This window comes from Amblyomma mixtum, chromosome 7 (assembly GCF_055824585.1).
Source record: "Amblyomma mixtum isolate Tamu chromosome 7, ASM5582458v1, whole genome shotgun sequence".
NCBI lineage: Eukaryota > Metazoa > Arthropoda > Arachnida > Ixodida > Ixodidae > Amblyomma > Amblyomma mixtum.
The window spans coordinates 64,377,001-64,404,535 of NC_143018.1; the positions used below are offsets into that span (position 1 = coordinate 64,377,001).

Consider the following 27,535-nt stretch of genomic DNA (forward strand, 5'->3'; position numbering starts at 1 on the left):
GGCTACAGAAAAAAAGTATTTTCAGAAGTATGAACACGCACGTCAATATGTTTACATCTTTCTTTTAGCGTCCCAGTTCAAGGACTCGTTTCTGAAACTCTGCTGTTTTGTGGGCACTCTGACAGACTACGGCGGCACTGCTCCACGAGGGAGGAGATCGTCCACCGTCACTTCAACAGCCCGAAAGGCGACAGCTGTGCTGATGCTATGCCCGTGCAATCGCAGACAAGACGGGCGATTTTGACCAATATAGCTTAGTCGTATCATTTCATTAGGGAGTACTTGCGGGTGCTGAGTAGTTACGACAGACACCGGTCAAAAAGAAAGAAAAAGAAGACGGGAAATATTAAGCAACTAGCCAGAATGGAAAATATACTTAGTGTTGTTTCATTTGGATGTTTACATTACTTCATCTTTGGTTTAAGCAACGCCGCACAATCCTAATCGGCGTGACAACACCTCCTTGTCATCAATTCCAGCTGGATGAGCAGGTGTCCACAAGCTTGGGAAATATTAGCGCATAGGAGATTGCATAGAGAGGCTCGAGGCTATGTTCACAGACACCCATGAATACCTTTGAGAACAGCTTAACGTCTTTTACAACTTCTTAGAGCTATACTCGCGGACAGCTTTTTCTTTTGGCAATGCTGTACAGCATAGGCAGGAAAGGGAAAGAGACGGTCTTTTGTACCCACCCTGTGTTAGTGGATTGTTCATTGTTTGTGCTAAAAAGCAGAGGGCCGAAAGGAAGGAATATGTGGAACCACAACACACCAGGGGTACAAAACCCTTCTCCTTCCCGTTCCTTCCTAGCCTGTACAGCATTGCCAAAGAAAAGTTTTCTGCGAGTGTAGTTCATATCTTTAAAATGGCACACAAGGTTAACCAGAGCATTTTTACACCTTTTGAAATTCAAAAATTTTCTCCTCCTACTAGCTTAAAATCAGAGATGGTACGTCACTGAATTAATTTTGGTTTTCTACAAATTAAGGTCACTAGGGAACAGACGGAAGGTGTTTTCAATTTCTGGGAATTTTGATAGTGCGCTAGAGCTTCGTAGCAGCGAAAACATGTTTTATACCTTTCTTGTCCTTTCTAGACCCCGCAATGAGGGACCTACCGAGGGCGCGTGGTATGGATCCCTTCACGCAGCTTCCCGACGACACTCTCGATGGCGATGACTCTACGAATATTCAGCTGAGGAAGGACTTCATGGAGACTTGGCTGTTCGCTGAAGGTACCATCGGGTAAGGGCAAGGCACTACATCTCGCAATCGATCTCGGGAGTATGTTTCTGAGTATTTTGAAGAGACTATGACGGTTATCATTATACATGGGACTTATAGGAATCAGCTCATCACTGGAAGAGCACTTGTATTGAGAACAGAAGGAATGCATTGCGAAAGATACAAGGGCTGCCTGCTGGTAACGGTGAGGTGGGGGCAAACCATAGGGCTGTCTTGGGGTCCTCAGAAAAGGCACTTGTTATAGGCACACATGTAAAGAGTAGTCAAGAAAAGCCATAAGACAGTAGGCATTTAATCCCGTATCAACTTACTCCCAATGAGAATATAATAAGGTTTTTGCCCTCCCATGTGGTGTAGTCACTTGATTCTGTACTACACTCCATGGTACCATGTAGGCTGTACTCGTGGAAAACAGCCCACGGATGTCCGTGGGTGCACACCGCAAGTGGTGTAAATAGGGCCTGCCCATTTCATAGAATGCACACCCACGTGATGTTGGATATAAATGTATTAGGATACATAAGGGGCAGCACACCCGGTGGCCCTTAGGAGGTGTCCCCCGCATGTGGTATAAATGGGGCATACACTAATAAATGGTAGAGGTGGAGCATAGATGCCCTTCAAAATGCACATGGGGTAGAGCAACACGGATCATTTGACCAGACACAGCACTCTCGATAGCGCCTACTCGACTGTGTACCTGAACACTTTTGTCCGCAAACAGGTGAACCGAGAGCTGGGAGTGAGAGCTGGTATTGACATAATATAACGTGTCGAGAGACCATAAAGGTTACGCAGCCTATTTCTATGAGGGTATGTTTGGCGACTATGGTACTTAAGATGCTGCGACGTTCACAGTTAATAGATCACGCCGTGTTTTTTGAGCGTCTGACAAAGGTAAAAAAAATACATAAATTGGGATAAAAGTACAGTCAGTGAATTCTCCCAACCTTTACTCCTGATACAAACTATTTTACAGGTATCAGCTCGTCTGGTCGCATTCTTCTCTTATGTTCTGCCGTGACGAGAATTTAAAATATGCCAAAACTCGTCCAACCACTCGTTAAAGGGACTATGCAATAAATTGAGATTACGCAAAGCAGACGAGAGATAGGCATTCCATCACTCGTCACCCCAGCGCAAGAATTTTTGAGCTAGCATCAATAACAAGGAAGTTATAGACGAATAAAAATTACTCTCCTACTCTCCCCCTCAACTCGTACGCGCGGGGCACGATAAAAAAATAAAGGAAATAGCTCTGGGACTGGGCCCTGCACATGAATACGTCATTCGCTGACGTTCGATTTGCGACTTCCGGTTGTCACACCCAGCACCCCAGTAGCAGTGTCTGCAGCATATCTCTCCGGTCTCTCTTCGCCTCGGGCGGACGAAAAAGACACTGCGAGTGGCTGCGGAACTCTCGACTCAGAGAGTCGTCATATACGCGAAGGCGATGCTCTGGCTCGCGCTTGCCCGAGGGGGTCGCGCGGCAGCGCGAGCAGACGATATTCACGGCTACCGAAAGTCTGCTAGGGAGGTCGCGGCTGCCGTGGCTGCAGCGAATGACAGCATTGGGTGGCCTGCTGGCGTCACGGAACTAGTGACGTCTATTTTCAAGATTTTAGTTTAAAAATCGCTCACTACGAAAACACCAACCGGCCCGCGAGTTTTAAAAAAACACGGATTTAAAAAATTCATAATAAATTTCCGGCTCAGTTTCGAAGACTCATACTTGGTGTGAATGCTTCTTAGCATAATTTCTAAGCATTGAAAGCATTTGCAAGCGACATTTAATTGGTTGCATAGTCCCTTTAAGCTCCTCTGTGCTTCCCAGTACGAATTTTTACAACCCTAATTTAGAATTTACAATTCAATACTGACACTGAAACAAAAGCTGTGCATAAATTTCTCGCTGTGCCAAATGAACTGAGATGTCGCCCTCATTCCTTGCAGTGCCAACGGCCAGTACATTTATGAGACAAGTACGCCACACAGTGTGACAACATGGTTGATCCAGGCGGTGTCTGTTTCTTCCGAAGGAGGAATTTGTGTGACGAAGCCAGTAGAAGCAGTGGCTTTCCACGCGATGTTTCTACAAGTCAGCTTGCCTCCGTCGGTTGTCAGGAATGAGCAGGTGGAAGTCGTGGCAACGCTTTTCAACTACGGCGCCAAAGGACAAGTATGTTTACAGCATCTTCATCATGATCACCATCTGCGTTGAATGCAGTATCGCTGAGTGGTCACTTTCGTTGATCTCTATCTCTCGCTGTTGTTCGTCTTATGCAGCCGTTTTGTTTGGGCAAGGTTTCTTAACTCAACACACCATTTAACTAATTGCCGCACCTGATAACTGTATGTACCCATTGCTATCAGCAGAGTGAAATAATTTTTCACCCGGTCCTGTGCTACAAGGGTGTGATCTTAAAGTGCTCTCATTTCTGCACCCTTTCACAGCCGAAATTAGCCTAATGCATGCGTGATTATTTCCTGCAAAGATAGCCTTTGTCACCTAACCGAGTGAATTTTCCCGTATGTTATGTGCGGTGCAATGGAACAAAGCGAGTAAATATATTTTTTAAGAACATTTCCTTCCTACATCCGCTGTTACTTCTTTCAGTGAAGTCTATCGATATGGAAATAACTTTTAAAATGATTATTAAAAAATTTAAAAGCAGTTAACGTCCCTGTCTGACACAAAAAACTAAAACAATAAATGTAATGAAAAATTCAAAAATTAACTAGGCCCTTGCACCTTATCGAAAACCTATTACACTAAAGAAAATCGCTCAACATCTCGCAAGCATCAATCATTCTGCTTGAACGCCATAAGGGTGTGCAGTGTGTGTAAATAAATCGGTTAGAGTTATATATTCAGTTATATTCAAAATATTATTGGAGTCATATTAGAAAGAGATATTCACAAGCGCATCGTTCTCTTTTTCTTAACTCATCATTCATTCAATGGCAGCACAGTGCTGTGACTTGTTCGTTGCTCTATTTTAAGCATGAAATGCTTTTAGCGCCCGTTGTCGGCAGTGTGGTGACGTCACGCCAAGACCGAGAGCCATCATCCGGGCACTGAATTCCACTCATCCGGGCTCTGAAACGAGAACATCCGGGCACCGTACGAGACTTAACGAGATCAACGAGACTCTCTAAGCCCTCCTACGGGACCGGCATACAAGCGCCGGTTGCTCTCCAAACGAGTCACAAAAAATAACTGCTGCCAGTGTCTTCTCAATGTTTATCAAGATATCAGTCGAGCTGTGGATTTGATAATGCACGGAATTATAATTTCCGATTTCTAATAACGCATGCAAAAAGCACATACATGCCACAATACACTTCGTTGTCATACGTGATCTGTTAGGGGCTTGGAGAGAAGGCCGCTTAGAGAAAGAGGGGAGCTCCAGGGCGAGAAAGGCTTTCGGCTGAAAAACTGCTTTCGCGTGCTGCACAAGGATGGCACTGCGGTCCTACTGCGGTGTAATAAAGTTGTTTCCATCCATCCATCCTACACTCACGCATGTAAAAGACCGGTCGCAGGGCCTTCATGCCCTTTCCCCCCCTGGCAGGCAGATGTATACACGCTCGCGGAGTATTCGAACGCGCTGCATATACATTCTTGCTAGGCCCGCGTCTCGTCGTGTCCCCGTACGCTTCTGCATCGTCCTGGATTTCAATGCCGCCACCGTCACAGCTGCTTATCACGCCGAACGGGTGGTGGCATTCCTCCCTTCCTGTACGGTGCGGTTCGGGTGTCCACCGAGATGACAGAGAATTACTGCGTAATTTCCTTTCCTCAAAAAGCGTCGCATTCAAAGGGCAAGGCATCGCGCCGAACGGGTGGTAGCGTTCCGTGGACTGCCTGGTAGCGCTACAACACACAGTCGCGTTCCTCTCCTAAAGGCGAAGCTTAAGCGTCATTAATTAGCAGGTAATTTGTATTTAGTCATTAATCAGTAATTAGTCACTAATTACTAATTTGTCATTACTTTGTCATCAATTATGTATGACGTAATCCAGTGGTGACGTCACCAGTGTCACATAGGCAAAGTGGTACAAATAACCGAGGAACCAAAACAACGATTACAAAGATGAAAGGCAAACAGAAACCGGATACAGCTGACGAGGCAGAGCGGAAGAGATTCCCCAGACACACACAGGAAACGATTGCGTCCATATGGACCAGTGCACAGTATGTGTGGTGTGGTGTGTTGAACAGTAGACCCATTTCAAGATTTTCATTAGTACCATCTACAACCAATGTGTTATGCCCGTAAACATTTCATGCTTACTCTACTCTCGGTTACGGGAGAGGCAGAGATTTTTTTTTTGTGTGCCTGCCACTTCCGCTGCTGCAGTTTGACCTCCTTCCTTGTACTCATATTCTATCTTTCTTTCTGATCTTGCACTCTCACTTTCTTTCCACATGTACATAGGTTGTCATTCACAGCATGCCTGTCATTATGCTACTGTCTTGCCTGTCTGCATTTTGGGCCATCCGAGCCACCATCACTCTGCCCTGTCAGCTTTTTCTGCTAGTCTGGTTATCTGCGTCTACATCCGTCCTTTCGTTCGTCCGTCCATCCGTCCGTCCACCCGTATGGCCGTCCAGCTCTTAGGGTGTTAATTCTGAACAGGTTCAGGTATGTTTACAGCTAAGGTGATAAGCGCTCCAGGAGTTGGTGCAGTGGTCCAGCTTCCCGCAAACAGTGAACTCACAAAATGTCACTACAGAATCACCGTAATCCCTTCGTATCTGCGTCCACAGGCCACGGTTTCACTGTACGGAGCACCGGGCCTGTGCATCGGATCGAAGCACCCGCAGCTGCCGGACAGGAAGGAGCTCGAGGTGGAAGGCAACTCCACCACAAGTGTCAGCTTTCCCGTGGTGCCTTTGCAGCAGGGGCAATTTTCCATAAAGATCCACATGCAGAGCTCGGGAGGATCGGACCTTGTGCAGAAGACCCTCGTAGTTGTGGTGAGCTCAGTGAAATGCAAAGCGTTGACAATGGGAGCAGACACGTTCTTTTCCTTTTCCTGTTTTAAGGCATAGGCCTTACTTGCCTCATTCAGGGAAAATCTGTGTGTGTGTGTGTGTTAGTGTCACAAAAGATGGCACCCACATGCAACCTGGCAGGTTGCTTTTAAAGTAATGATTAGTTGCACAAGGTTGCTCGGGAAGAGCAGCCTGGATCGCACAAATTCAATTCAAATTCAACAAATTCTCACCGCTTAACTGCTGCACCACTGCACCAGGAGTGGTATGAAGACTCTCAGGGATCTATGAGTGTTAAGTAGAGAAAGACCATGGGGATTAACCCATTAGCTATCACGTCATACTCTTAAGGCGTAGCATGGGTCACTGTAAGGCAGCGACCAGCTGCCTTCACGAAGTTAGAGTGCAGTTCATAAGAGCTGCAGTGGCGTAGCGGTGGCAGAGATGTAGAGTCATGCAGACGTATAGAATCGCCAGCTGCGTGGCGTCGGGTAACTTCACACTGCAGCGCGTGGCGACTGCATTCACGAAGTGAGCCGGCAGGCTTCCGCCTTCTCACACATGAGCAGTATTAAGTGTCTCTGCTGACTTGTTTTCCTTTGATGTTTACGTAACTTCAAAGTGAGCGACGCAGCCCATGGCTCACTCTCAGTAGTAATGATGAGAAAACTCAATTTTACATACGAACTTGCCACAGCAGTACAAAGAAGACATGCGCACAAAAGGAACTTACAATCAAAACTCAGATATCATAGCTCACTGAACTGCCACTGACGACGCACTTGAACGCAGTCAGAGCACGCCTACATCACTGCATGAAGCCTGTCAGAATCCGAACAAAAACACAGGACACACGGTTGCATCTGCTCTTCACCCTTGAATTATCCTGAACCGGTTGGGAGGATAGGTTTACTCTAATGCCTACGCAAAGGCGTGAACTCAATGCTGGGATCTTCCCCACCCTAGCAACTCTGCCCTGGCCCATGGTAGAGTGTGCCGCTGCCGCAGACTGCGTAAAGCTCTAACTCCTTCCTGGGATGCTTGAGTTTTTACTAGGATATTAATTTTCTTTGTTGAACTCGATGTCAAGGTCGGCCGTAGAGGATAATGCGGGTCGTGTTAAGCAGAGTGTACAATGCTGTTGCCCTTTCCTGGCGTGTTTTAGATTTCTCAGTAATTTTTTGTTTGCTCGTTCTATCGAGACCGCCGCAACAGCTCTGCGTCAGCTCAAGCAAGCCAACACTGAGCTAGGAAAAAAAACGCATCAGTTATTCGAAATTATTTCAGCGCGTGATAATATACAGCTTTGATTCTTAACCCCTCCAAGGTTTCTTCTATGGTGCCTTGTTCCGACCTCGTCCCTCAACATGAAGGCAAGTAATGACACCCGAGGTGGAAGGTGTGAGATTACAGCTCAGCTCAGCGTTAAAGCAAAACTGAAGTGGTTATAGAATTCGATGAGCTTAAAAGGGATGAATGAGAGAGAGACAAATTTAATGAATAAAGGAGAGGTCTGCCTGGTTATCAGCCTAGCGTGCTGCCCAAGCGCAGAATGTGTGAAACATGCTGGTAAAGCCTTCGAAATAATTTTGCACTACCTTTTGAAATGGTGGCGTAATCACCGAATAAAGTGGCGTCAGCACTAAGGCTTCTCTGCAGTGTACACTGACGGGCAGAGGCCCCGATAGTGACGTCACGTATGACGGCGTTGCATTTCCCTTGAAGAAACAGTTGTTTCATGGAAGAAAACCAATGCTATCGAAGGTGAAGTTCATGAAGCATTGTTTTGTGGCATCGAATGACGGACAGCAGCATGGAGGCAAAAGCAGCAAACATCTGAAATCTCGGCGATAATGACTTCACTACGAGTTTCTCCGCATTCTCTAATACTGTGAGAAGAAGCTTGAACATAATCGTGATTTTAATCTACAATTATTTCACCATTTTTAATGTTAGTGCAAAAATTACTTATGTGCTTTACCTAGAAGCTTCATAGATTCAAATTCTTTAATGACCTCACATTCTCAAAAAAACCATTTCAGCTTCCTTTCAAGGAAGTAAAGACAGTCGCTCCGAGTTAACCCTAAGGCTTGGTCGATACCCTCATTCTTGAGGACAGTTTTCTGCCTCCGTGATTGACATTAGCGATGTCACATCCCGACGCTGCCTTTTACTGACAGCCGGTGCTACAGGTGGTCAGCACAGAACAAAATTAATGAAACGTAACCATCACATTAAGTCGGCTCTACTGAGATGCCATTTGTGTATAGGTAGTGGGATGTTTCGTTCCGTCATTTGCTTCTGCTATGGACTCCGGCAACATGCAAAGAAATGAAAAAAAATGTGCCTCTTATCCAAATCAAAGCAGACCAAGCAGCACGGCTGTTCTCTGTTGGGAAAATATAACTCCACTGTGACTCGATTAGCTGATACGACACCAGACCCCCACGATCGCTGTGCTTGCAACAGCCACAAAGACTCACGAGGGGAATGGCTTCGCTCCAGGCAATCGCATAGATGGAACGAGAAGGCCAAAGAAATCGAATCATAACTGAATCTCATATTATATGGGTCTTCGCTGCGTCTGTGCGCGGAAGTATCAGATATAAAGATGCGTGGAGGAATACTTGGTGAGCGACTGAGTGACGCTGGTTTGCATATACAGAGCGATGTTTTGAAATTGAATCACAGTGGCGCGTCACTGCATCTGGACTGCTGCAGTACGCTTCGTCTGATTTACCTCTGAATAAGAAATAACATCATACACCTGAGCTCAGCTATACGATTACAAATGAAACCTATGCAGCTTTATGATAAATTTCCTAGTGTAAATAAATTTTTTTCTCTTCTGATGACGCAAAGCTTCCTTTATAGCTGTATGGCGGCACATCGATTTTCATCATGGTTGCGGAAACAAAATTAGCGGATAGTTGTGTTAAGCCGTGCGAAGGAGGCAATGTGCGCTTCGGTTCTGACTGTACGGTTGATCCCTGTGCAGCCCGAAGGAATGCCAGTTGAAGAGACCTTCTCCATTCAGCTGGACCCCAGCAATGAACAACGCCGAAAGACAAGAGCTGTCCTAAAGAGAGGCTGCAGGGGTTGGTTCTCGTTTGACTTTCCTCTGCGCCCATCTTTGTCCTTTTTTTTTCTGCCTGTGGGCATGTGGTATATGTGAGCTGCCGCGATTAACTGAAAATCGTACGTTTGAATCTTACTTGTTTTATTAAAAAGTTACCCATGAGCGCAGATATAGACGTGCAAAAACAGAGTTCACAGAGTCCATGCCGAATAATACATGTACGGTAATCTGTGCGAATTGTTTGTGTTTGCCATATGGTTTCCATATCTCTTCTGTATGGTCGTTAAGTGACTTGCACAGGTAGTATATTGCCTACCGGTTTTCCACTTGGTTCATGCTTTCCACTGGTCTGATCCTCAGTTTTGCTGGAGCAAATTGCTAGAAATAATTGGGGCTTTGTATTTTACTCGTGCAGACCAGGCACATTAGGGATTGTGCTCTTTGGTCAAGCTACCTTCACGCCAGTAAAATAAAATAATTATCATCCTTATTAGGAATGACATCTCATCATCGCAGTCAGTCCTCAATACAGTAAGGGATGAATTCATGACATGCTGTTCACAAAAAGGGCCGGGGTTGCTACCATCTGTGGTAGGGTATTTTGTGCACAGAAAAGTAATAGAATAAAGGCTGGACATGTATTTAAGGCCCGTCGTCAATGTCTCTTCTTATGATTCAAATTCACTTCACTGGCTGCCTCATTCAAATTTTCAAGTAGGTAAACCTACCAAGATTTTTTTTTTTTTGCTAGTGTACCACAAGGCTGAGAAAAAGGAATGGCGGTATACATAGCGCCCATTATCCACTTTTTGGTGTCACCTTCGTGGCATCACCGCAACCCTCTCTTTCTGTGGAAACATTTGCACACAGAAGTTCTTGCCTGGCTTCCCACAACAAGCAACGCGCATCACACACACACCCATTAAATCGTTACAGTGGGGGCACTTCCCAGCCGTTGCTAGTTGATTGTTACCAGTGGCGTCACTAGAGGGGAGATTAGGGTTGCAATCGTGCGCCTGTCACTGAGATATTTTTTGTTGAATATGTTACACATCCGGACGAAAACGGTCTTTCCTTTCGTTTTGGCTCAGTCTGTACCAAGAGAATTTGTATATATATATATATATATATATATATATATATATACAAAAACAATTTTTTACGGCGAGACAAAGCACTCTTTGATGCCAATTTATTGGCTGTGTCAGTTTTCACACTGTCAGTCCAGGTGTTTATCCATGTTGGAAAGTTAGCTTTTTTGCAAATTGTTCGCAGAGTTTGTTTCTTCGCAAGTTCTTCAAAAAAAATGCGACGGGCGCCAAACATTTTGCGCCTTTTTTGTTGCATGAATAGACCATTAAATACTGTCAACACGATAGGTGCAACTTCACCATTTAATCTCAGCTCCAACTTAGACAGATTTCTCCGGATAACATGGATCTCAAAAGGGCCAAATTCATCAGACCTTATGTCCTAAGTGTTCGAAATTATGCCGTTAAGCTCTGTTATGGTACTATTTTTGTCGGGTCATGGACTGTCTGCCTCAGAGCTTCAAGCAGACCGATCATCTTTTCTATATCGATGACGGTGTGGTCATTTCGTCTACCTTTTCTACGCACCTCGAATGGATTTCTGCTATTGTTGCTCGTTTCATTCTGGGCTTCAGCTCAGTTACGTGCACATTTCTCCCCAGAGAGCTTGCCAATTTTGTTTGTTGTCCGGTCGATGCCATTGGAGTACAAGATCCGTCAATTTCACGCTGTGAACGACATTCCTATCTGGCCATAAACGAAGGATGTCCAAAGCATTGCCAGCCTTTGGTTTTACTTCCACTGTTTCATTGAACATTTCATCTGCCTAGTCCATTAACTAACAGAACTGCTCATGAATGACGTTTCATTCATCTGGTGGTGTCCCCTGGTGGGAAGCTTGTGTCATCGCTCATCATTGGCCGCGCAACCTATTTTAACCAACTTTGACTCACCAATCTGAACTATATTTTGCCCCAACACTAGCAGACATGTAACTGATGCTGTGCTAGCTATGCCAGCCGCCTTCTCTCCACCGCCGAGCGAAATAACACGATCACTGAATGCGAGTGTTTGTCGCTTGAGTAGGCTTGAGCCATACTTTTGGCTGACTTAAATATCTTCACTCAAAGACCTCACAGGCTGACTAGGTGGCTGGGCATTCTGCCTGAAAGAGCATTCATTCATTCTGGCGTAAAAGTCCATGTGTCAACTCCATGATGCATACTCTTTTTCTTGTCACCTTGTGGAGACACCCGACTTCCAACGTTGTGCCACACTTCTTTACCATACATGACTTTCTCAAAATCGCTGGTGGACAAATCAATGACCCCTCATGAGGCCACTCATTGAAAGCCTCGACTCTGCAAACTCAAGCTTGTCCCTACGACTACTTGTTCTCACAGGTGAAACTCTGTAGCACTGCAGTGTCCTCTCTGGTGGTCTTGAGTTAATGCTTGCGGCCCCCAACGACTCTGTTTGCCCGTCCTGAAGGAACTGTACGACTTATACCCGCTGCCGGCCATCAAGGCGTGCCACTTGTTGCTTCCTGTCACCTGTGCAGTGTAGGAAAAAGGGGTGATGCGCATGGAAACCACACCGGGTGCAGTTCAGCCTAGTGATGCCACTGGTTGTAACGCCACTGGTCAGGAACAGATGGATGCTCAGCCACCTCTACCCAAAACTAGCGCACGGATCCCTACTCCTTAAAAGTGAGGCTACATACACAGTACATAGGGCTGGTACATACACAGTACATAACCTGCTTGTAATCTCTCATATTTATTGTGTGTTTTTGTCTTCAGATATACTGGACGAAGACAGCCGGCACCGAGTGATCACTTTAATTCCATGGTATCCTCACGACCCGGTTCCGCACACTCAATCTTGCAGTGTGTCGATCACTGGTGAGTAAAGATGTTGCACTTATTTCAGTTCGAAAGCGAAGTGAAAATCAAAGAAATTTTTACTTCTCCGGGTGGATAAAACCAAGACCTACTGAACTACAGAGCTGCACATTTGGCACTGATCCAGCGCACATGTTCTAGTTCATGCCTTTTGCCGCTAGGAAAAGGCACCTACGGGAAGCGTGGCGCTACATTATACCTGTTGAACAAGATGGCCTCCTCCATCATTTTATTTCAAACAAGGCAGTTTCGTCGTTTGTCCACGTAATCATTACATCCATTTATCTATGCTAGGCACGGTGGTGCTGACGAAAAGAAAGCGGATAAAAAGAAAGACGTTTTTTATACTCATCCAGAGCAAAAAAAGGCGTTATTGTGGATATTTTTATCATTGATGGTAAGATAGCAGAAGAAGACGAAACAAATGTATTAAATATCTTGCTCAAATTGGCAAACGATGATGATGATGACAGCAGACGAACAGGACAACCGAGCGCCCTCAACGGCCAATAAGCTAACGAAAGTTGGCGCACGCTGCTCCATAGGACCCCGCCTTATGTGCAGGTCTGTAGTTCAGTAGGTCTTGGATAAAACAATATTAACAGATGTACCACCCCGATCTCTTCCCCGCAGAGCAGATAAGGGTGTTCTATAGAACGATCACATGGAGAACATACTTGTTTGCGGAGAGATGATAGCAGGAGATTTTGCTTCCTACGTATACACCTACACCCTGTAATGAGAATGGTAATGTTCGTTGCCAAAGTTGACGAGTTCTTTAGTCTTGGAACTCAAGCGAGAATTCTGCAGTTCTATAGACAGCCAAGAGTGCAGAGACATCCTCAAAACTGACTAACTCTCAAATGTGTTTCAATGCTCTCACCACAAAGTGCATCTATGCTTAAAGCCTTGGGTATTTAGCTTCAACCGCCTTAATATTACTAGCATTTTAGATATTGCCTTTTTATTGTTTATTATTTTGCACTCTATACTAACCACCACCACCTCCCCTATCCCGTGAGATACCTTCAAACAAGGGCCCTTAGAAGGTACATCGATGAATATTAAAATAAAAAATAAGCTGGGTTAAACTCCACCTAACTTAGGGTTGTGAAAGCTTTCACTAGTAGTACATCTGTGATACAGTTAGGTTCTTTGGTCCTGGTACACTTAAATATCTTCACTCAAAGACCTCATGACTTCACTAAGTGGTTGGCATTCTGCCTGAAAGAGTATTTATTCATTCTGGCGTACAAGTGCACGGGTCAGCGCCACGATGCGGACACTTTTTCTCGTCACCTTGTGGAGACGCCCAACTTCCAACATCGTGCCACACCTCTTTGTCATACATGACTTTCTCAACATAGCCGCTGGACAAATCAACGACCTCTCATAAGGCCACTCGTTGAAAGCCTCGACTCTTCAAACTCAAACATGTCCCTACGACTTCTTGTTCACAGAGGTGGAACTCTGTAGCGCTGCAGTGTCCTCTCTGACGGTCTTGAGTTGCTGTTTGTGGCCCCCAATGACTCTCTTTGGCCGTCCTGAAGGAACTGCACAACTTATACCCACTGCAGGCCATCAAGGCGTGCCGCATACTGCTTCCTGTGACCTGTGCAGTCTAAGAAAAAGGGGTGATGTGTGTGGCCTCCGCACCGGGTGCAGTTCAGCCTAGTGATGTCACTGGTTGTAGCGCCACTGGTCAGGAACAGGTGGAGGCTGAGGCACCTTTGCCCAAGCCTAGCGCACGGATTCCTACTCCTCCCAAGTGAGGCGACATACACAGTACATAGACCTGGTACATACACAGTACATAACCTGTTTGTAATCTCTCATAATTATTGTGTTTTTTTGTCTTCAGATATACTGGATGAAGACAACCGACACCAAGTAATCGCTATAATTCCATGGTATCCTCCCGACACGGTTCCGCACACTGAATCTTGCAGTGTGTCGATCACTGGTGAGTAAAGATGTTGCACTTATTTCAGTGCGAAAGTGGAATGAAAATTCCTGATATTTTTAACTTCTCTGGGCGGATAAAACAGCATTGACAGATGTACCACCCCGATCCCTTCCCCCACAGACCCGATCAGTGGGTTATATACAATGCACATATGAAGAACATTCTTGTTGGCGGAGATATGATAGGAGGAGATTTTGCTTGCTACGTACATGTCAACACACTGTAATCAGGACGGTGATGTTCATTGCTCCTAAGTTCCTCAATCTTGAAACTCAAGAGAGAGCTTTGCAGTTCTATAAACAGCCAACAGCGCAGAGACATCCTCGAAGCTTACAATAGCTCGATGATGTATTTAAACGCTCTCACCGCAAAGTGCTTCTATACTTAAAGCCTTATGTATTTAATTCTAACTGCCTTGATATTACTAGAGTTTCAGATTTTGCACTCCGTACTGACCCCCAGCACCTCCCCTGTCTTATGTGATACCCTCAAATTAAGGCCTATAGAAAATATGTCGAATAAATATTAAAATAGCAAATAAGCTTGGTTAAGCTCCACCTAACTTAGGATAGCGAGAGCTTTCACTAGTAGTGCAACTGTGCTACAGCTAGCTTGTTTCGCTGTGATACAGCCAGGTTGTTTGACCCTGGTACTGCTAGGTTGTCTGGCCGACCAGACTGACAATCAGACTGGTGATGCACTCGGCACAATAGCCGAGATGTGACTGACTGCGCGCTTGACGAGTGAGCCTTATATTCCTCCTGGAGTTCACACGCATGCGATCCAGGTTGCTCTTCTAGAGTAACGTCTCGCAACCAATCATTAATTTAATTGCTACCTCTCAAGGTGCACCATTTGATCACAATCCGGTGAGAAAGTTGTGATGATGCTAAAAGGTTACGTGACACAGGTGGCCCATCTGCCTCCTAGGTAGCTTCTCTGAGTATTTTTCTTGGATTTTTTGCTCATGGTCAACGATGCCGACGGTGCCTACAATGACGCTAGATTTTCTGCAACACGATTTTCTTAATAGTGTCGCGTTAAAAAGGACGGGGTCTGTGCTTGTGATCTTCGCGTCCTTGTTTGTGCTGTGCACTCCCTTGCTTAATGGCGCTGCAGTCTCAAGGGGGCTCATTGTTGTGAAGAAGCCAGGAAGCGGAGTGGCGGGCAGGTCTTGAGCGATACTCCTCGAGCCTTGTAGGCGCTTCTCTACCTCCTTTGAATTATAAGTGTGGTTCGCCTTTTGAACTCAGTAGTTCTGATAAAATGCACATACGGTGAATTCCGCTAAGTACGATGACACTATGTATTATACACGTTTTTGGTGTAAAGGAGAAAGAGTGTCTGGAATTGATTCTACGCTGGGCATTTCACTTTGGGAAAATTGTTAATAGCAATTCTGACATTGTCTGTGCTAAGCATATTTGTGCTCGTCTGTTGACACATCTATCGTTCATTACATTGTGTCAGCTGTACTTACTTCTCCTAATTCCTGACATTGCACAACAGTATTTTACCAAGTGAACATCAGGAATCGGTTCAAACCCAACGCAGCTGCTTCAGTTACAGGCAGTGACTCAAGTAGAAAAATACCACTTAGCTGAAGACCGCATGTGCCAGTCAGCCCCAGATGTGCTTGCAATTGTTCCCACGTGCTTTACTGTATCCATTTTCTGTCATTGCTCCAGCGTGACCGGTCTCACTGTTACTCGGTACAGCATATTGTCACGGGTCGTTCAAACGACGCGGGTCGTGGGGACACTGGAGACCACAGAAGAGCAGGCGCCAGGTACAGTCCAAGCGGTCGCGGCCGGGCTCACGAGCGATTTCCCACCGAGCCTCTTCCTCTTTGCCGGCGATCGGCTCCTCGCTCGTTGAAGATGACGTTAGGTGGAAAATAACACACATGACATTGCTCTCCTCCCGAAAAGCGCATCGTCCCGATGCGCAGAGAAGCAAAATTAGCGCTGAAAAACGCGTACGGCGCGAAGAGTTAGGCCACGTGCTCCGAGCGGTCACAGTACGGTTTGAGGCGAGCGACGTGAACAACCTCGGAGGCAGGCGGGCGGCGGGACGCACGCGTTACTATCGGCAACACTTCGTAATTTAACTCGCCTATACGGCGAATCACTTCGTACGGGCCAAAGTATCTTTTGAGCAGCTTTTCGCTAAGGCCACGGCGTCGAATTGGAGTCCACACCCACACGCGATCACCAGGATTGAATTGAAGATCCCGATGGCCTTGGTTGTATTGCCGAGCATCGACTTGCTGGCGGGCTTGGATGCGGAGGCGGGCCAGCTGTCGGGCTTCTTCCGCATGTTGGGCGACGAGTTGAGCATCGGCGTGAGTATAGACGTCAGGCTGGTGGGGCAGCATAGCGTCGAGCATGGTAGTGACTTCCCTGCCGTGCACCAGGCGAAATGGTGAAAATCCGGTAGTTTCTTGAACTGCGGTGTTATACGCAAAAGTGACGTAAGGTAACACTTCGTCCCAGGTTCGGTGCTCGATGTCTACATACATTGAGAGCATGTCAGCCAAGGTCTTGTTAAGGCGCTCGGTCAGCCCGTTTGTTTGCGGGTGGTATGCGGTAGTTTTGCGGTGAGCGGTATGGCTTAAGCTCAGTATTTGGGAAAGAAGTTCGGACACAAACGCGGCACCACGATCAGTGATAAGGACCTCTGGGGCACCGTGCCGAAGAACAACGGACTCGACGAAAAACTTTGCCACATCCGAAGCCGTTGATGACGGCAGAGCACGTGATTCGGCATACCTCGTAAGGTAGTCCGTCGCAACTGCGATCCAGCGGTTCCCCGATCGCGACTGAGGAAAAGGTCCGAGGAGGTCCATACCAATTTGCTGGAACGGACTGAGCGGTGGCGTGATGGGGTGAAGGAGTCCCGCAGGCTTCATGGGTGGGGTCTTGCGCCGTTGACACACGCGGCAGGGTCTTGTGTAATGGCGAACTGTCTTGTCAAGTTGTGGCCAATAATACTTCGACCGTATTCGCGCGAGCGTTCGACTGAACCCCAAATGTCCTGAGGAGGGGTCATCATGAGACGCTTCCATAATTTCGTCGCGTAGATCAGTGGGCACAACCAAAAGCCATGACCTCGGGCTCTCGGCAAAGTTCTTCTTATAAAGAATGTTGCCTCGGAGGCATAAATGAGGCAGTACGCGCACAAAAGGACGTGGAACTACGCCTCCTTGACCCTCCAAATGTGAGATCACGGCGCGAAGGTCGGGGTCGAGTCGCTGCCGCGCAGCCATATCTACAGGACCTAGAGTACCTAGGAAGATGTCAAAGTCGTCCGTATCAGTAGGCGCAGATTCGACGGGAGCGCGGGACAGGCAGTCAGCATCAGTGTGTCGGCGACCAGATTTGTAGACGATCGTAACGTCGAATTCTTGCAGTCTGAGAGCCCACCGCGCAAGTCGGCCTGCAGGGTCCCTTAGATTGGTCAACCAACACAGGGAGTGATGGTCTGTGACCACCTGGAATGGGCGTCCGTACAGATAGGGTCGGAACTTTGTGATCGCCCAAATTACTGCGAGGCATTCTTTTTCGGTTGTCGAGTAATTGATTTCTGCCTTCGATAAAACACGACTGGCGTATGCGATGACACGCTCGGCGCCATTCTGATGCTGGATCAAGACGGCCCCGAGACCCGTGTTACTAGCGTCAGTGTGGACCTCAGTCGCGGCGTCCTGATCAAAATGGCCTAGTACAGGGGAAGCCTGCAGGCGCCGTTTCAGATGGTCAAATGCAATCTGCCCTTCATCAGACCACTGGAAGTGGACGGACTCTTTCGTGAGGCGAGTAAGCGGCGCGGCGATATCTGAAAAGTTGGGAACAAAGCGTCTGTAGTAAGCGCAGAGGCCCAGGAATCTCCGCACGGCGTTCTTGTCTGACGGCGTCGGGAAGGAAGCGACGGCCACTGTTTTATCTGGATCAGGACGGACGCCCTCGTGACTGACGACGTTACCGAGAAACTTCAGTTCGTCATAGCCAAACTGGCACTTCGTAGGCTTCAGGGTGAGGCCGGCGTTTCTGATAGCTTGAAGGACGGCTTTTAGGCGAACCAGATGTTCATGAAACGTGCTTGAAAAAATTACGACGTCATCAAGGTAGACAAGGCATGTTTGCCATTTGAGGCCGGTGAGCACGGTGTCCATAACGCGCTGGAAGGTCGCTGGAGCTGTACAGAGTCCGAAGGGCATCACCTTGAACTCATAAAGTCCATCTGGAGTGACGAAAGCAGTTTTCTCTCTGTCGCGCTCATCCACTTCTATTTGCCAATACCCGCTTTTAAGGTCGATGGACGAAAAGTAACGGGCATGGCGCAGGCGATCAAGAGCGTCATCGATGCGTGGAAGTGGATATACGTCCTTCTTCGTGACTCTGTTGAGGCGCCGGTAGTCAACACAGAAGCGAAGGGTGCCGTCTTTTTTCTTCACTAGCACCACGGGAGCAGCCCACGGGCTGTGAGATGGTTGGATAATGTCATCAGCCAACATTTCGCGCACTTGATGTTGTATGGTTTCACGTTCTTTCAACGAAACTCGGTAAGGTGACTGACGAACAGGATGGACAGCGTCGTCGGTAATTATTCTGTGCTTGGCTATTGGCGTCTGGCGAACCCCAGGTGACGTAGAAAAGCAGTCGTGGAACTCACCCAGCAGAGCGACGAGCTCGTCTCTCTCCTGAGCAGAGAGCTGCGGTGCAATGCTGACACCTAAAGGCGGCACCGAGTGTTGGGGAGAGGGCGGACAGGAAGGAGCCGCAGACAGGGTCGCAGCGTCGACAGGGGCGCTGAGGCGCTCGATAAGGCCGATTACTGTGCCCTTGGTGAGGTGCTGTGGAGCGCTGCGAAAGTTCGTGACGAGGACTTGGGTGCAACCAGAGTGAAGGCGCGTGACACCTCTAGCAACACCAACACCCCTGTCAAGAAGCAGCTGCACACTACCCTCAAGAAGAACTTCGCCAGAGGCAACCGGTGCGGACTCGACCAGCAGAAACACGCTCGAGTCAGGCGGCAAAGTCACGTGGTCCGCTAAGATGCGCGCCTCGGAGAACGTCGGCTCGGAGCTCGGCGGGTCAAGGCAAGGTCGTTGAAGGGTGAGGCGGCAGTCAGCGAGGTCGATAACGGCGCCGAACTCGGTCAGAAAATCCATACCGAGAATAATATCTCTCGAGCAGCGCTGCAAGACGACGAAGGTAACGGGGCACGTGAGACCGTTAATCTCAACGCGAGAAGTGCAGCGGCCTACCGGGGTGACGAGGTGGCCTCCGGCGGTTCGGATTTGTGGGCCATCCCACTGCGTTAGTACCGTGCGAAGGCGGCGGGTCAGCTCCCCACTCACAACGGAGTAGTCGGCGCCGGTGTCGACGAGGGCGGTCGTGGCGTGGCCGTCGATAAGGACGTCAAGATTATTGTACACTGGGCGATCAGAGGCGGCTATAGGATCGGCGGAAAGGTCGTCGGTCGGTGAGGGGGAGCGGGACGTCGTACGTGGAGGCTCTTTTACAGATTCTCGGTCGGCAACGCCACCTCCAGGCGTCGCCGGGCTTAGTTTTCCCGACGAGGAGAAAGGCTTCCGCGACGGTCGCGCAGAGGGGAATCGAAGCGGCGCGGCGGCGGCGAGCGAAACGCACGACGAGAAGGCCGCTCAGGTGGCGGGGAATGGCGCAGAAATTCCTCAATTTCCCGAGGCTGTTCGCCGTACCGGGGGCGGGGCGCATCTCGTCGGAATCCGCGAAGACCGAGCTCACGATAAGGGCAGCGGCGATAGACGTGACCGGCTTCCCCGCAGTGGAAGCATAGCGGACGGTCATTGGGGGTCCTCCACGCGTCGGCCTTGCTTGGTCCACGCTGTGGGAGACGAGTGGATGACACAGGCGCAGGAGGTGACAACGGCTGCAGAGGGGGGGACGGGTGGTCGAGCGGTGGCGGCGACGAGCGACGGACGACGGAGGCGTACGTCACGGCGGGCTGTGCCGGAGGAGGGGTGACGGTGCAGCGAGGAGAAAGTGCACGTTGCACTTCTTCTCGGACGACCTCCGTGAAGGGGGACGAAGAGGAGGACGCGGTGGGTGGTACAATATTAGAGTTCACCAACCGAGGGTAGAAGAAACTAGCAAGAAATTGTCACTCTTCAATTCTGGCAATCGAGTTATTAGCATAAAAAAGTGTGAAATTCAGCAAAACTTGATGATTTCGGAGTAACTATGTGAGCTGAGACAGGGACAGGTTTAGCAAATAACAGAAAGAAAAAAGATATCTATTACATCTATTAAAATGAAGACTCAACCTCAGATTGGCGAGTTTAGCTTTAGAAAAACCAGAGGTCCTAGCGTTCCTAAAGAAAAGCGAAATTATGATTACATTGCGCTTCTGAACTATGTACACTGTGAGCGCCCAAATTACTATTCAAATCCTAGAATACACTCTCATTGCACGAGCAACCCAAATTTGAGGCAAAAACTGTTTTCTGCCTCTTTCATGTTTCAGGTAGCGAACCCTCCGCATGGACGGAAGCTGTTATTTCAAATGTCAGCTCGCTGATATCGATGCCGATGGGATCTGGAGAGCAGAACATGATGATAATGGCTCGAGTCCTGTATGCATACAACTATCTCAAGATGAAAAACATGCTCGACGAGACGTTGCTCAACACGGCTTTAATCTATGTGCGGAAAGGTAAGTCAGACGAAATTGCTCAGGTTTTGAACAGATCTGCTGACCCTCGGATTCTTGCACACATCTGTTTCCCTTTGAGCGTGAAAAAAAAGTGCTGAAACCTAGGAAAAAGGGCTTCGAAGGCAAAATGTAATTTTTCATCATCATCACCAGCAGCAGCGGCAGCCTGACTAAGCCCACTGTGGGCAAAGGCCTCTCCCATATCTCTTCAATTAACACTGTCATATGCCACCTGCGGTCACTCTATCCCCGCGAACTTCTTAATCTCCTCTGCCCACCTAACTTACTGCCACCCCCTGCTACGCTTCCCTTAATTTTGAATCCAGTCTGTTCCCTCTGTTACCCTTAACGGCCATCGGCAATATTGTCTTCGCACTGCATGCCCTGCCCATGACCATTTGTTCCTCTTGATTTCGACGAGAATGTCACTAACCCGTGTTTGATCCGTGACCCACTCTGCCCTCTTACGCCTATCATTTTTTCTTTCTATAGCTCGCTGCACCGCCCTTAACTTCCCTTTTCATTAGCCTCCACAATTGTGCCCCATAGAGCCGAACATTTTTAGAGACTAGTAAGTCGATACAAAGTTAATAGCAAGTGTTTTAACACAGCTAGTATTAGGACGGTTAATTGTGAAAGGTGTCCTTGTTGTGTGGTTCCTGCCGACAACATAACATAGCTTGTGCCGTCAGAGACTAAGGCTAATTTTTAAGCTAGGGCAACGTGACGTACTGCACACTGTATATGAGGCAACGCATGTGTACGGAGAGAGCGCAGGTATACTGACAACAAGCATACAACAAGACCCACCAGTGCTGTGGGAAGCAATAGTTCGAAATGTATCAACCTCGCCTCGAGTCAAGGCAAAAAAAGACGAATGTATTGAGATTTCAGGGTATCAGTCAACGAATTATGTAGTGACATCCTCACAATTAACACACCTCGCTCCTCTGCCTGATATAGTTTTTACTACACAGCAGGGGGAACCTCGAGCAAGAATGGATGAAGTTGTTAGCAATGTTTAGCAGGACTGGAGTTTTTTTTTTTTATTTCGGGGAATTGCTCTATGACATAAGGTGTAGCTGTCAATATGTTATAAAAGGATATGGAGGCTATTTTCACCCAGAAACTTGAGAAGGCTCCGTCCGGCTATTACTTGTGCACTAAGGTAGGACTTGACGCACTGTTCGGACCAGCTTTGATGCAAACATTTAATGCAGTTTAAAGTACCTTATCTCAGATTGTAAGTGATCTGAATGGGAGTATTACATATAATCAAGAGCTTTAGCTCATCTGCTCTAACAAGCGTGTCTGGAAATTGCAAGCATTTTTTCCTTCCTAAGGTTCTGCAGTCCTCTTGACCCATTTATACCTTATGTCTGCAGGATACGAGCAACAACTGGCGTTTAAGAATGACAACGGATCATTTTCTACTTTCCAGAATGGGCCAGGAAATGTGTGGTTAGTAACCCTCTTTTATCCCTATCCATGAATGCCCCTTATTTTTGTGCAACTGGCTATGGGATTTACAGATTACTGAGAAACTGGTTCTGATAATGTGTAAAATGTTTTCACGGAATGAAAGTTTTATTTCTATTTATGTTTTCATGCCTTTTGCACAGTTACATAGAATAACACTCAATGCGCAGGTCTCGGCCAAGAATGCGTAGCCAGTTCCAGCTTTACGATGTCAGATGAAGAATGAATATGAGTGCATTTTCCCAGAACTGCGAAGCTATTGACAGCGGCTTTCTGAGAGCGTGTGAAAGGAAAGCCGTTAGTCGTGCACGCGGTACTATAAGCAACAAATGAAACGCGAACAAGAAAAGTGAGATGGCAGCACAAAAACACTAACTGATTAGCTCCTGGAGAGGAAGTAGAAACGAGGTTGATTAAGACTTCTGAAGAAGAGTCTTCGTGCTTTCGAAGTTAAATTAACGTGAGCTAGAATTGAGTTTCCCTTTGCTGAGAGCTTCTTATTTTGCTGCCTGTGGCTCAGTCGTCTTGTTCGCGTTTCATTGCTTGCCGATAGTACTTTCTTGCAAGTACTCACGCCTGCAACTGAAGCATCAGTTTTTTTTTCTCGTAAGTTTTTCTCATGAAAAGTCAATCACTAGTGTTCTGTTCTAAGCAGCAGACAGACGCTTCAGTGGCAGCAACGCAAAAAGCTCTTTATTCAAGGCAGCAGCGTCCTTTTATAGGTAACGCTGCATGCCAGTCAGGCACACGTCATTTCCGTTACAATGTTATCAGACCGACTGGCTGATACACAACATTCCTTCCTCCTTAATCAAAGCTACACGCGTTTATTTCCGCGTTCATAACTGGAGGCTTGATAGCGATCAGGAGGACGTCTTGTGCGATTACTTCTTCACAAATGGGCTTCTTCGGGTGTAGCCATGGTTGATGCGGTGGAACTTGAAGGCTGCGCTGCCATCTGTCTTTCCTCAGGCTGCGATGCTGGTTCCTCATTTGAAGTGGCGTCATCTAAGCGAATATCCTCAAGCTTGTCCGCAGTGGGACCACTAATCACGGAGCCAGCAGGGGAATCTTTTTTCGCGGGAGCTGATGGGAAGTCTCGCTGAACAGCGGCACTTGGAGTGGACTCAGGATGCGCTTCTTTTGCGACGTCGGGATGGAGTGATGACTTTGCACCCGATATCCAGCTGGGTCTTAAGTGGTCGATATGCACAAAACGAAACTGGTCACCGACTTTGACTACAAACGTAGAGTCTCTTACACGTTGCATTATGACCGCTTCCTCCCATGACAGGGTTTCCCCTCTCGTAGTCTTGACGAGAACTGCATCACCGGCTTCCATCTGCGGGTCCCTTCCTCGGCCCTCGTTGCGATGAGTGGCGTCTCTGGCTTGGCGGCTGCGCATGTCCTGCACAAAACTTGGCTTCAGGAGCGAAAGCTTCACTCGGGGTTGTTTCAGGAACAGCTCAGCCGGCGTTCTTCCTGTTACGGAGTTCGGGGTGTTCCTGTAAGCAAGCAAGAAGTCGTTAAGTCGTTGGTGCAGAGTTCTGTTCTGCCCTGTTAAGTTATCGTGCAGCACTTGCTTGAGTAGAGTGGCCTTTGTCGTCTGAACTAGCCTTTCTGCTGCCCCGTTCGATGAAGCGTGGTAGGGTGGCGTACGCGTGTGGCGAATCCCGTGAGAAGAGGTGAAATTGGAGAACTCCTGCGCAGTAAACTGAGGTCCATTATCACTGACCAGTTCCTGCGGGTAGCCATACGCTGCAAATATCTCCATGAGACAGTCGATTGTTTTCGACGTCGTCATAATGCGGAGGCATTTTACTTCTATCCATTTTGAGTAAGAGTCTACTAGAAGGAACATGTTCGAGCCATCCTTCATGGTGAAATCGACATGGACTCTCTGCCAAACACGAGTTGGATAAGTCCATGGATGCAATGGCCCTGGTGCCTTCGCAGGCATGGTCGTTTGGCACACTGTACATTGACGGACAGTGTCTTCAATGTTCTTGTCAATCAACGGCCACCAAACAAACGACCTAGCAAGCATTTTCATTCCAGAGTGTTCTTCATGTAGCAATGTTAATACTGCTTCTCGAAGTTTGTCCGGAATGATCACTCGCTGGCCCCACGTGATGCAGCCTTGCTCATACGATAGTTCGTTTCGACGAACGTAAAAGGGCTGAAATTTATAATCGTGGTGCGCGGGCCAGCCAGATAAGGTGAACTGCACGACTTTGGAAAGAAGGCGATCCCTTTTAGTCGCAGCAGCAACCTGGCTCGCAGTGAGAGGCGTTGACTCAAACACTGCAAGACATTCTTCAGTGTCCTCTTTATGCTTGACCAGAAGTGGAAGCCTTGAAAGAGCGTCGGCAACTTCCATGTTTTTGCCGTTCCTGTAGCGCAGTGTGTACTGATAAGCTGCTAAGGTGATAGCCCAGCGCTGAATCCTAGCAGCAGTCAAAGAAGGAATTGGTTTATCTTATGCCAAAATCCCCAACAGTGGTTGGTGGTCTGTACGCAGCATGAATTTGCGCCCGTACAGGTATCTATGAAACCTGCTCAGACCAAAAATTAATGCTAGGGCTTCCTTCTCGCCTTGCGCATAGTTGCGCTCCGCTACACTCAATGTTCTGGAGGCAAATGAAATGGGTCTTTCCGAACCATCAGGCATGACGTGAAAAATTACTGCCCCAAGCCCGTAGGCCGACGCGTCGCAGCTTAAACCGATTGGCTTTTTCACGTCGTAAAAAGTCAGAACTTGACTGTCTACAAGACGCTGCTTGGCTTCCACGAATGATCTTGAACATTCGTCCGTCCACGCCCAACTCGTGTCTTTTTTAGCAGATCGTACATTGGTGCAGCTACTGTGCCTAAATCTTTGATGAATTTGGCGTAGAAATTCAGCAGACCCAAGAAGGCTCGTAGCTCAGTTACGTTGCTTGGCTGAGGTGCTTCCGTGATGGCTTTTATGTTTGTTGATGTTGGAAAAATACCATCAGCTGTCACTTTGTGTCCAAGATAAACGACGGACTGCTTGAAAAATTCACATTTCTGTTCTTTTACAGTGATATTGTGCTTTGCCAGTAATTGAAGTACCTTATCCACAGTTTCTTGACAGTCGTCCATATTGTCGCCTACGACGATGACGTCGTCGATATAGCAACCCACTTTTGGAATCCCTTTTAAGACTTCATCCATTAACGACTGAAAGATAGCGGGTGCGCTAGAGATGCCGAATGATATGCGCTGAAACTGGAATAATCCGAGATGAGTGTTTACGGTTAACAGCACTTTGCTTTCCTCAGCAAGCGGCACTTGCTGATAGGCTTGTGATAGATCCAGAACGCAAAAGATTTTACCTCCTGCGAGCATGGAATACAAATCTTCCGGCAATGGCAAAGGGTAATGGTCAGTTTTTAGAACAGGATTAACCGTGACTTTGTAGTCGCCGCATAACCTTAATCCTGTGCCGCCTTTCTTCGCGACCACCACCAGAGGCGTTGCCCAGTCACTTTTCGTGACCCTCTTTAGTATTCCGGCTTGCTCGAGCTTTTCCAGCTCCTTTGCTACTTCCTCTTTGATGGCAAATGGCATCACTGGTTGAGCCCCTTCCTTTACAAAGATGCGAGCTTCGAAGTTTTTGACGACTCCCGGGGTGCTCTTGAAAACCTCGGGATACCTTTTCCGTAAGGCTTCTATCTACCCTCTGCTCCAATGACTTATCCGTGGACAGGCTGCATACTGCTTTCCAGTTTATCTGCAGTTTTTCCAGCCAGTCTCTTCCATGAGAGCGGGCATCGGCGCTCCCTTTCCCTTCACTACCACTACAGGCAAAGAGATTTCACTTGCGTCCTGCTTGACTAAGACGTTTGCTTTTCCAATTACCTTCAGCCTTTCTCCGGTGTAAGTGCGCAACGACACATTGGATTCCACACATTTAACATGCGGGAAACACTGCTTATAGAACTGCTCTGGTACGATCGTGACCGCTGCACCTGTGTCAATTATCATCGAAACAGTCTTCCCTTCAATGTTCAGGTCGACGCTGTAGCCCCTTGAACTTTTGCCCGAGCAGAACACAGTCTGACAACTCAAGTCTTCGGATTCGTCGTCCGTGGTGTCGACGTATCTGACAGCTTTTGCTTTGGCTCCGCTTTTGCAGACGGCTTGCAAATGCCCTATTTTGTTACAATTTCTGCAGGTGTGGTTGTGATACCAAACATTTTTCTCTCGCATGACGCTTTCCGCAATGCTTGCAAGCACTTCGCCGCTCTTCCTCGCGTTTATCTTTTGGCCATGCAACCGTCCTCGATTTCTTTTCCTGATCACGGCGACGTTCGCCCTGAATGACGTTGACGCTGCACGGTTTTGTGTCAAACTCATGCATTTGCTTTGCCTGTTGTGCCGCTAGCTCTTTATCTAGCGCCGTTTGGCACGCCAGCTCGAACGTCAAGTCAGGCTGTGCAAAAAGAGCCCGTTGCGTTTCCTCGTCACGCAAACCAGCGACAAGCCTGTCCCTTAAGGCATCATTTAAAAACGTGCCGAAATTGCAATCTCTTGCAAGATGCTTCAGTTCAGTGATGAAATCTCTGACGCTTTCATTTCCTTGCTGCATTCGGCGATTAAATTTACAACGCTCTGCGATAATTTAATGAGCTGGGCTGAAGTGAGCTTCCAGAAGCTGTTTAATTTCTTCGAAAGTCTTCTGAGAAGGCAAATAGCTCTTCGTATGCTTGCGCACCGAGTACGTTCAGAAACAACTTCAGTTTCTTGTCTGCAGAGACATCATTTATGTCTACGAAGTTCTCGAAGCGTTCAAAATACGAGCGTATGTTGTCGATTTTCGGGTTGAATTCGGGCATTCTGCCGAGCTTAGGACCATGTCCAGGTTCTGCGATAATGAACAAATTTCACTTATCTGCGTTCCTGCGCTCCTCCGGCGTTCCTGCGCTCCCCCGGCGTTCCTGCGCTCCCCCGGCGTTCCTGCGCTCCCCCGGCGTTCCTGCGCTCCTCTGGTGTTCCTGCCCTCCTCTGGTGTTCCTGCCCTCCTCTGGCGTTCCTGCGCTCCTCCGGCGTTCTTGCGTTACTCCTGGTCTCCGATGAAATCGTGGCTGCAAGGGCTCCGTGT

General features: G+C 47.7%; 1 pseudogene across 1 annotated transcript in view; it reads left to right on the forward strand.

The window, feature by feature from the left end:
- LOC149336304 (complement C3-like) overlaps positions 1 to 27,535 on the forward strand; it is a 107,200-nt pseudogene that overhangs the window by 46,732 nt on the left and 32,933 nt on the right. Inside the window, exons 15-22 of the transcript XR_016284511.1 lie at positions 1,100 to 1,247; positions 3,201 to 3,426; positions 6,022 to 6,231; positions 9,248 to 9,347; positions 12,162 to 12,263; positions 14,125 to 14,226; positions 20,740 to 20,928; positions 22,314 to 22,389. The product of XR_016284511.1 is annotated as a complement C3-like (transcript). The remainder of the gene's footprint in view (positions 1 to 1,099; positions 1,248 to 3,200; positions 3,427 to 6,021; positions 6,232 to 9,247; positions 9,348 to 12,161; positions 12,264 to 14,124; positions 14,227 to 20,739; positions 20,929 to 22,313; positions 22,390 to 27,535) is intronic.